The following is a 10,890-nucleotide window of genomic DNA, read 5'->3' as shown; positions in this document are numbered from 1 at the left end:
AGGAACCTTTGCGCCGCACAAACCTACGGCGGTGTTAAAAATGAGCCGATGTCCATAAAATGGAGCAGAATTACTGCTCTTAAGGTTTAGCACGGTTCAAAAAACTATAAAATTCAACTGATGTAGAAACCTGGCAGCAGACTTCAGACGAGCATTTCAGAGCCTGAACCTTGCGATGAGGCTTTGCAGCCCTCATCTCCGACATCCTTTAATGTCACACAGGAATCCAGTGTGAAATAAAACCTCTGTTTTTTTTCCAAAACCAACCCTTCTAGTCCTCACCGCGGCCTTGTTAGCAAAGGAGAGTCGATCATAACCCTCGGCCAGTTGTTCCAGTGACTAAACACCCATTGTTTTTTAAAATATGCAGCCCGCCTAGCCTCGTCTCCCAGCTGCGTTTAACATCCCCAGCTGCCTCCCCTGCGCAGGAGCATCCCCGACACCAGCATTCTGAATTTGCTTTTAACACGCTTGAGGAGCCTCCTCGCGACTCCTCGCTCCCCGTCAACCTTCCACCGTTCAGAGACTGAACAAAATTCACCTTGAAAGAAAAAAATATGTATGATCATGTTTCAAAACTTATTCATCCCTGGCAGGAAGGCGGGTGCCCAGGAAGAGCGGTGGGTGACCTCCAACACACCGCCAGCCGATGCTGAGGGAGCAGGCGCCCGGCGAGAGCGGCGGGGCAGGGGCCCTGGGGTCTGCAGCGTCACGCCGTGGGGAGAGACGAGGCCACGAGCAGTTTGCCGGGTTGTTCAAGACTTCAGGACGAGGTCAGGACGATCCGGTCTTATTCCCAGCGAAATAAAATCAATCCTTTCCGCATAAAGCAAAGGAAAATTCTGATTTCTTTAGAGCCAATATTAGCACAGGGCTCAGCTCCTGATTCTGCTCCCTGAAATCCTGCTGGAAGGTATTTCTACGGCCATTTCAGCCCGTAACGTAGCACCCGAGCTCACTCTCAAACCCAAAAGTACCCAGACCCCAGACTAACGAACATGAGGGACGCCCAGACCACCCCAAGGCGCTCAGCGCCCCGGCGTTCTCCCACCTCCTCTCCCCTTCTCCATTTAGCTCAAAATTCAAGCACACAACTGCATCCAAATACAAGGGAAGGAGCCCAAAAAGACGCGCAGGAATTGCCTTACGCTCCGCCTCAGCGGCGGGAGGATCCGCCCCCGCCACCACCTGCGGCCGCATCCGACGGGAGTGGGAGAGCTTCACTATGCACAGCTTTCAACGGGATTTAGCACATTTTCTCCGCGGGACCGTGACCCCTGTGGAAATGCCGGTCCCCGTCATGTCCCAGCCTTGAAGCCGTCGCTCGCCATGTTCAAGGAGAGTCTTTCCGGAGCTGCCGCCTTTCAGATGAGCTCCTTTGCTGTTACCAGGCTTTGATCCTTCCTTTCCAGCTGCCTCTGTGACCAGGGTCTGTTAAATAAGCTTTCTCCAATAATTCTGGGTATTCCTGGTGGATAACCCGCCTGTAAAAACTTCAAATCGGGCAGTAAGAAAAAACTGGGATGTATTTCTGATGGAAACATCCCTGCGGGTTTATTTATATTCACCAGGTAACCCCCAAGCTAATAATAAATTAAAAAAACCCTTCTCAAGTATCTAAATAACTACAACAGCTAGAATCACACCAGACCCTCTGCGACTCGTGTTTAAAAACGCTTCTCAACTGTATTAACGGGCAGACGTTTCCCACCGCGTTTCGAACTGAGCAATTACGGCCGCGGCGGCGGAAAGGGGGACTCGGCAGGCAGCGTCTGAGGAGATCCTTCCCAAAAGCACGCGAAAAATCGAAGGCAGAGAGCCCCAGCTCTGCCATACACGCGATAATCTAACCGTCTGGGAGTCACCGGTTCGACAAAGACGGCAAAATTATTAATGCTTTTGTGATCGCTAATGACTGGCGGTACTAAAAGCAGCTGTTTGCACGGCCAAGATTTACTGCAGCGTATTCAGAGATTATACAAACCCTTCGAGAGCTGAAATAAGTTGGCTTGTGCGCCCTCAGACAGCTCCAACGATGATTACTTGGCCTGTCCATCAATATATAGGGGGGGGAAACCAACCCTGAAGTAGTATTTAGCAAGAATAGATGTATACGGCAGCAGAACAGGTACGGAAGACCTTAAACATCAGGGTAGGAAGGAAATAAACTCTTCGACTTTGGCTGCAGCTACCAAATACCCGATCTGCGTCTCCCTGCAAAGGACGCGTCTCGCCAGCGACCAGAGAGCAGCGAGGACTTCGGGAGGTTAACGTGACGTGGGGAACTTCTTCTGGGCATCTGACAACAGAGTATGTCCAAGATGTTAGAGGACGATTTTAGATTCTAGCGTTGACCACCAGATCGCTTAAAAAAAAAAAAAAGGCAGTTCAGGGCATCCCCCGGATTACAGGCGCTGGCGGGAAGGAAGACGACGTGCTGAGGCCATCGGGTTGTGCAAAGAAGCTCTTCGCAAACCACCCCAACTCTTGTGGGCTTTGGGGTTTGGTTTTCTTTTTTCCTTAAATAAAAATTGCCTTCCTACCGGGAATGCCCACAAGCGTACAACCCAGCCTGCCTCAGCGGCTTTGGAAATAAAGGCACGTTCCTCGTTTTCACCCACGAGCAGACTCGGCTCCGAGGGGGTTTCCAGAGAGATCCGTGAAGACGAGCGACCCCGGCCTGGGTGACAAGGTCCCCTTCCCCAACCGCGCTGAGGGCGACAGCCCCGAGGGCCTTATCAACCATCGGATCAGACTAACCAAGGCTTCGCTTTCCAACCCAAACTATTTCTCGCTTCGTGGCGGGACGTCTCCTACGTCCTACCGCCTGCACCCTTCCAGGGTAAAGGCATTTGCCTGTAGCCTGTTGTACTCGGGGGCCAACGCCGATCACGGTATGAACAGCCCAAACGTGATGTTGCCGGTACTTTAGGAAAGGATTTTTATGTAAAAATGAGGGGTTTATGGCCGGAAGCAAAGGTGCCCTGGCAGAGACGTACTGAAGCTCCCAGGGAGGAAGGAGCCGAGTGCTGTTGCAACGTAATAAACGAATCATGCGCTGTCGCTCCCGTCGGTGCGTGAGAGTCCGTGGGCTTCAAGTCCGGCTTCCTCCAGTCCCCGAGGATCGATCTGTGGCAGAGCCTTGCTCACGTGAATAAATTGTCTTTTACCACCTACCTAACTCCATACCGGGCTCAAAATCGACTTTTGATGTAAAAATTGAGCAATAAAGGAATGAGAATAAACGAGGAAGACAGCTCAAGCCCTTATCGCTGAGCTCCAAAGAGCACCCAAAGGGTTTTGTCTTGATGCGCCCGGCTTCTAGAGGCGGATAAAACCCAAAACCCTACGCTGAAGCGCAGAACATTTGCAGCTTGACATTTAACACTGGGATGAAATACGAGCTGGGTATTTACACGGCCGTAACAACAAGAGACAGGGATGTAAACAAGGCGAGCCTAGGGACCTTCTTCACACAAAGAAAAAAAACCTTCCCCACAAGGGGAAAAAAAAAAAAAAGCAATATTTCTTTCAATTTTAATAAACGGGTGGATGAGAAAGAATGTTTAGAGACAACTGGTAGCGTTAGAACCCAAGAAAATCATAATTGAAAACATTTCTCCCCCCCAAAAAATTAAATCAAGTGTATTTTTCACCATTTTACTCTTCACTTTCTGCAGTTCCATCAGTTTTCTGCATGGAAAAAGGATGGGTGCCCATCAAGGTTCACCGTGCTGGTGGTGCCCAAGGGCTGAGGTCACCAGCCGGAGGACAGGAGCCGGCTACGGAAGCATTAAGAGTCATGAACAAAGCACCAGAGTAGCAAGTTTTAAATAAATAAAAACCTTCCAAAGGAGGGGAAAGAAAAACGCCGTTGAGCAGAATGAGTACCCCACACCCAAACCCCCCACACCTGCATCGAGCCCCCCAGCCCCGCCTCCCAAAGCTGAGCCACAAAAGCAGCCACGTGCCCCCACGTTAAGGCTGCTCTTCGGCAGTCGTGATGTCGTCATCCAAGCTCTTACGCAAACAGCCCTGATTGAGAAACCTGACACAAAGAGCCTCAGCCCTGGCGCTCGGTGGAAACAGGGCCGGCAAGGGAGAATCACAGAATCGTTAAGGTTGGAAAAGACCTCTGGGATCACCAAGTCCAACCACCAACCCAACACCCCCAGGCCTCCTAAACCGTGTCCCCAAGTGCCACGGCTGCACAGTGTTTGAACCCCCCCAGAGACGGTGACTCCCCCACCTCTCTGGGCAGCCTGTGCCAGGGCCTGACCGCTCTGGCAGGGAAGGCATTTTCCCTCATCTCCAACCTAAACCTCCCCTGACGCAGCTTGAGGCCGTTTCCTCTCTTCCCATCGCTGGTGACTTGGGAGCAGAGACCAGCCCCCCCCTCACTCCAGCCCCTCTCAGGCAGCTGCAGAGAGCGAGAAGGGCTCCCCTCAGCCCCCTCTTCTCCAGGCTAAACCCCCCCAGCCCCCTCAGCCGCCCCCCAGCACACTTGTGCTCCAGACCCTGCCCCAGCCCCGCTGCCCTTCTCTGGACACGCTCCAGCCCCTCAAGGCCCTTCTTGTCCCGAGGGGCCCAAACCTGAGCCCAGCATTCGAGGTGGGGCCTCCCCAGGGCCGAGCACAGGGGCCCCAGCCCTGCCCGGCTCCTGCTGGCCACACCAGGGCTGACACAAGCCCGGGGGCTGGTGGCCTCCTTGGCCACCTGGGCACTGCTGGCTCATGCCCAGCCGGCTGTCAGCCAGCCCCCCCAGGGCCTTCTCCGCCGGGCACTTCCCAGCCCCTCTGCCCCAGGCCTGGGTGATGCCTGGGGTTGGTGTGACCCAAGGGCAGGACCCGGCACTGGGCCTTGTTAAACCTCACACAAGGTGAGTCATTCCTGGAGAGAAGAGCTGGGCGGTTTGCAGCTAGAAGGAAATTCTAAAAGGACCTCAAATGGGAGGTTGGAAGCCATAAGTGGCTCTCAAGGCCAAGTAACTTTGCCTCTTCTGCTCAGAAGATGCGCTGACCAAGAGGCAGAAGGACTTTACAAAGGAGGCCAGGTCTACCAGCCTTGATGCAGAAACGCCTCCCCGCCTCAAGTCGTGGGCCTGGTCCCCAAACCGAGGCGTGTCCACACCAGAAATCCCCAGGAGCAAAGGGACCATCTCCTTCCCGGCAGATACCTCAGCTGTTCTCCAGCCCACACAGAACCTCTTGCTGGCACCACACCACCTTCTGGCCCCCGGACTATAACGTGACCACCAGTACGGGAATGAGCTTAGGGCAGCTCACGTTACAGCTCCCGAGGGACGTCGCCAATTCCCACCACCTACTCCTCCAGGCCCACCAAGTGCCAGAAGCGACGTCAGTTCAGCTGATGAGACCCTGGAGACAGTGGAGACGGAGAGAGGGTGGCTAAATGGGCACCACAAATTTTGAAGGATGAGGGCTGGACAAAGAGATGAACAATTCCCCAGACATCTCAAGAGCGGCCATCGTTCGATGGTGCAGGACACATCCCTGAGAAATCTCTGCTTAGCTTTGACCAGCCTGAGTCTGAAGGCAGACAAGCACCCTGCAGAAACACTCGCTGCATCCCTTCGGTGCTGAACACAAAGCATCAAAAGATTTGAAATGAGAATTTAAGAAAATTCATGGAGTTTGGCTACGCACGTCTAGCCGAAGAGCGCACAAATGGCCCTGAGCACCTCTGGCTGGTCCCTCGGCCCCAAAGCCAGTTTGGAGCTAGATGGTGACCAGAAAAAAGCAAGTTCCAGCTGAATTTAATCTCCTAGTACAGAGCAGGAGACCACGAGTAAGATGGAGGGATTCACTGCTGTGCCACATTAGGTGCTGATGTTGGAGAGAGCTCAGATCAGATCAGCTTCGCTCATTCCAGCCAGAAACTGTCAATGGCAAGTAAAGTCTTTCTGGAGAAGCCAACTTGGCTCCTAACACAGCCTTAAATTTTATGGATCCTTTTTAGACAAAGGCTGGCTTGAGTTATAAAGCTGTGAAAAGCGGGGAGGCTTCATGCTTGAAAGACAGCCACAAAGTGTTTCTCTTACACCCCGGCCTTCCAACAAAGAGCTGTCTGTTTCCATTCTTGGTACCTCCAAAGTATGACATGCCCAGGGTCATAACTCCCAGGCCAAGCCAGCTGGCAAACCCTCTCAGCTATTGAGCAGCCTCTCCCCAGGGTCTCGTACAGGCTTTTGAAGGACGGTTCTGATGGACATCACCACGCTGAGCACAAGAAAGCTTTGGGCAAAGACGGCGCATTCAAAGTCAAGTCTTCTGCTCAACAAGACTTTGAAGATGACTTAAGAGGGCCAGTGAAGGTAGGCATCTTCCAGTGGGCGGCCTGCCAGGCAGGCTTATGTGTGTTACTGACAAAACAGATGGCAGCTCGCGTGCCGAGGACGCGGTCTCACCACGAGGCCAGGGCTGGTGCTGGAGTCCGGCAAAGACGCCTGAAATTCCTCTCCTTTTCCACACTCCAAACTGAAGGAAGGAACAGGCCTGTTCAATGCCAGGCTAAGACAGAGATACCAAAACAGCACAAAGACGAATAACGCGTTGGAGGTGCTGCGAGAATCAAGAGCTTCCAGCTCAGAAGGGAGTTACGTGGTGGGCCTTTTGGTAAAACCCTGCTGCAGAGGCAGCATTCCCTTCTGAACTTCCACCAACGTGTTTAACGTGCATTTTTTTCCCCCAAATTATAATCTCACGCCCCTTCCTTGAAAGGATTCAGCTGCTACCGTAGGCAATCTTTACCACAGACGATTTACACCGTAGCAAGGGAGACTTTGATAAGACAGCAGAAAAACCTGAAACTCGGAATTGCAGAATAACCAAGGTTGGAAGCAGCAGACCTGAAGGTCTCTGATCAAACCCTCTGCTCAAAGCAGACACAACGTAAGTCAAGCTCGTTCAGGGTAGTTGTGAACGTCTCTGAGGATGGAGACCTCCTCAGGCCTGGTCTTTGTTCCAGGGTTTATCCATCCTGATGCAGCCCAGGGGCAACCTGGTCTCCTAAAACCCAAGCCACAAACCGAACTGCCCGAGGTCCCTGTGAGCCTGTTCCTCCACCCACCGGGGCCCTTCGGAAAAGGCCTCCAGGGCATCAACCGCTCCTCCAACGTGGTGTCACCTGTGAACTTGCTGAGAGCGCATCTGTCCTACCATCCCAGTAACCAATGAAGAGGTTCAGCAGTATCCAGACTACCACCGACCCCTAGGAATGCCACTCATAACCAGCCACCAGCTGGACTTCATGCCAATGACCACTACTGCTCGAGTCCAGGGACTGGGAGAGCCTCCAAGCCACCAGGTCCATCCTTCTCCAGTTTGGTTACAGGGACACAGCATTGAAAACCTTGTTACACGTCCAGGAATAGGACATCCACTGCTCTCCCCAGCCACCACGCCGGCCAGCTTATCATAGGAGGCTACTCCATTGGCCAGGAAACTTGGCTTCTCCACTAATGGTCAAGAAGACACGTCATTCTCTCTTTCACAGCCTTTTCTACCCATTGCTTTCGGCCAGATATGGGCAAATTTCTGGGCACGGAGCATTTAATGCTTCATAAACCCAAGACTAGCATCAGTAGAGGACTTGGCCTGAGCCTCACCCTCAGTGCGGAGCACCTCGATGACTGGGGAATGAGCACAGCCCCTTGTACAGAGGGTCACTAAGGTCTCCTTTCCGCGTGCTGGCGCACAGACCCTCTTCCAAAGCTCTGTCAAGATGCCATCACCCCTCAAAAATCCTTCGAGGGCTCAGCAGCCCGCAGGAGGCTAGGTTGTCTTCTCCAGCTCTGGCACGGGCAATCCCCTCGATGAGCGGCTCGCCTCCAGAACGATGCTTTTAAACCAGTGCCTCCTTTGGATATGCCAAAGCGGACCTCTGGACGTCCCCCCGCAGCAGCCACTCACGCGTGACTGCCCGGTACAGCTGGCCACGTGCCCCAACAGACAAAAAACCCCCCTCAGATGAAGACCAGTAACCCCGTCCTTGGGTACCTGGTACCTGGGGTAACCAGCAACAAGCGTTCCTGTGAATCCGGGGGTTTCTCATTTATACCGGTTTGCTGGTTACCTGAATCACGAATTTTGGGTGAGCCTAAAACCTTGTTGAGCAGGATGGTTTGAGCGATGGCCCCACCCGTCACTGCCACAGGACCAGATCTAAGCTCGAAGCCAGTGCTGCTCCGAGCAGCGGGGTGGACCGGAGACCCCCCAAAGTGGTTTTTTTTCCCCCGTGATCCTGTGACTTTATTTCAGGTAGGGAAGGAGGAAATTCAGTCCGATGTTTAGAGGCGTCAGACAGCTGCAGGAGGGAGCGCGGCGGGGGGCGAAGGACTGCCATGCAGGCAGCTCTTGGGTTTGGGATGAAGCGTTGGCCGGACAACCCCACCCCACGCCAGCCTCAAAGCGACAGGCAGCGCCAAGCCGCGAGCCCGAAGGAAAAGCAACACACACAACAACACTGAACAAATTTAGGCTGAGATGCTAAAATGAATCTGTAACACCTGCTTTTACACCTTCGAGGCACTCGGGAGGGGACAGTAAGGGCTGGCCACGTCGGATGCTGCAGCCGACTGGCACCCAAAGGCTCCCCGACCGCTTGGCTGCGGGCGACGCGGGGATTTTACATTGACTGCTCTTGTCATCATCCTAAAAATGAAAAAGCTTCAAACGGTGTTTGTAAGCGAGCGGGAAGCCAGCGAGCGCCTGCCGGGTTCTCCTCGCAGAGACGATCCGTTTCTCACGCGTTTCGCGGGCCCCTCTCCGCCCAGGCACCGGTCGCGGGGTCCGAGGGCAGCGAGACTGTATTTCCCTTAGAACGGTTTGGGAAAGGATTCCAAAATTATTTCCAGCATGTTTCAATTGGTAAAAGTTGTTTGTTCGGGTTTTTAAATTGAATTAGGAGTTATACTTCTACCCAATATTATCAATAAATTAATTTTACGGACAGATCAAAGGAAATCCATATCAGAATCAGTCAATTCCATGAACCCCATCTGGCTACGAGCCACATATAATCTCCACCTCCTAGAAAGCACCTCATGAATCAACATTAAATCACAGGCCGACCGACACTTAACCCACGCCAAAAACCCCATCGCGGCAGCTCGCAGCGGCTTATCTGCGCCGCACATTTCACGCACGCTCCGCTCCAAAGACAAGTTAATGAAGAAACACTTAAGAAATCGGGATGGGAAAGCTGAGCAAAACAAGCTTAATCCCTTCACTTGGTACGGCTCTTCTGCATTAAAGCAACTCCAACTAGTCTGGGATTAGCCTTTATGCAAGGCCAAACACGTAGCGTAGCTTCGCCGGTTGAACGACCCTCAAATTCTGTGGTTTAGGTGAACTTGGACCTACAGCCAACCTCCGGAGTGCTGCACAAGGCGCAGGCAAGCTCACAACCGCTCTTCAAGACACCGCGCTACGTCACGCCTCGCTCCCCTGATATAATTAGCAGTTAAAAGGCAAGAAACGATGTCGCGGGGGGAGCAGATCGACGAAGCCGAGCGACCTCACCGGCACCCCCCAGCAGCGCCCCGTCGGCGCCAGGGCGCGAGTCAGGCGCGCGCGAACTGACGTTCACGCTTTACCTTCTGGTCCCCGCGACGGCTCCAGCGCGTGACGACCGTCCCGGCAAACAGCGGGACCGTAAAAACGACACACCACGGCTCCAGAAACGCGAAAAACAAAACAGCAGCGACCCAACCCCGGCAGCTCGTCCCGGCAGAGGCAAACGTACGGGACCAACGCGGGCCGAACCGCTCAAACAGCGCCCGGGCGCAAACCGCTCCCGCCCATCAAATCGCGCGCTGTCCTGGCCGAAAATGAGTATTTAAGAAATAATCAAAGGCGGGCGTCGCTTGCACGGAGGTGGTCTGTGAACAGAAGAGAGGCCAAAGGACCTTTAGGTTACTAAATCCAAGCGACTTGACCCAGCTCGAGACAGAAGGCGGCCTTATTTACAAACCGAGCGAGCACTCGGTGAGCGCAGCCGCCGCTTTGACGCTCGGCAGGTGACACCCAAAGCCTTCAGCTCATCACTGTTGACAGCTGAAGGGGAAAAAAAAACCAGTTATTTTCCCCATTGTCCCACCTAGAGAAGCCAGGCACCAAAACCCGCCGCCCCCTCTGCTTTCACATTTTGATGTCGACCACCAGACGCAGAATCCTCACGCGAAGCTCGTCGCCGCGGTTGTACCTCCAACAACGCTGACGCCTGGCGCGCCACGGCTCGGGAAGACGTGGTTAGAGAGAGAGGAGGAGGGGCGAAGGGTGCAGAGAGACAGCAAAGGAGTTCCGATTTCCAATCTTCCCCCTAAAAGCTCAACATCCTACGAGCTGGCTTCTACCCGGCCTGGACGCTCACCCGCTGCTGCCTCAGCTCCTCCTCTGCAAAGGGAGGGAGGACATGGAGCTCTAAGGGTGCAGGGCGGCAGAATAACCTCCATATTATAAACTTTCTCAACATATAAATGTATGAAATAAATGAACACTAAGAGTACTTGCATCTTCAACAGCCTTCAACAGGAGGAAAAGCCATCATTTCAGGAACGGCCTTCCAACGTGGGAGCAAGACGGCCAGCTCCTGCTGCAGCGGAGGCTGCAATTTATGCTTGCCGTCGTGAGTACCGACCAACGCAGCTACTTAAACATCCAAGTTTAGTCTCTCTGCATAAATAAAAAGCAGAAAGACCTTTACTTTCCAACGTACCCTCCAGGTGCTTGCTCCAGCCAAAGTCCAGCGACCAGCGAACTTCTCGCCCCAAGCCCCCCTCACCGCGCTCCACAATCGAGTTTCCTGCTTTTAAACCCGGCTTTGCCCCAGGCAGCACTAATCCTGCGGCGCCGCGGCCACGCCAGCGAC

The sequence above is a fragment of the Phalacrocorax aristotelis genome, chromosome 1 (assembly GCF_949628215.1).
Source record: "Phalacrocorax aristotelis chromosome 1, bGulAri2.1, whole genome shotgun sequence".
Classification (NCBI taxonomy): Eukaryota; Metazoa; Chordata; class Aves; order Suliformes; family Phalacrocoracidae; genus Phalacrocorax; species Phalacrocorax aristotelis.
This window is presented reverse-complemented; position numbering follows the sequence as displayed.